Below are 304 nucleotides of genomic sequence, written 5' to 3'. Positions count from 1 at the left end.
TTCAGACCTAGATGCGTGTTAAAATTAAAATTAACGTGCTCATTGGGTTGGATCCCAAACAAAGTACAGTATCTGCCTTGTCATAACCAGGGTGTGAGACGAAAAAAAATTCTCCTCTAACTATCGGCAACACAAGCCTAACCACGCCCACTCGAAGCAGGGAAGGCCCGCTGAAGTCAAAGTGTAACAGGCGTGGTGACGCTTGCCAGCACTACGACACCGCGCCGCGCATGCGTAGCAACGACTCCACCCGCCTCGCCTCAACTTCCTCCTTCCGGCTTGGCGCCGTTCCTCGTCCCATTGG

Source organism: Podarcis filfolensis, assembly GCF_964270895.1.
Source record: "Podarcis filfolensis genome assembly, chromosome: 7".
Taxonomy (NCBI): domain Eukaryota; kingdom Metazoa; phylum Chordata; class Lepidosauria; order Squamata; family Lacertidae; genus Podarcis; species Podarcis filfolensis.
The sequence above is the reverse complement of the archived record's forward strand: the minus strand, read 5'-3'. Positions refer to the sequence as shown.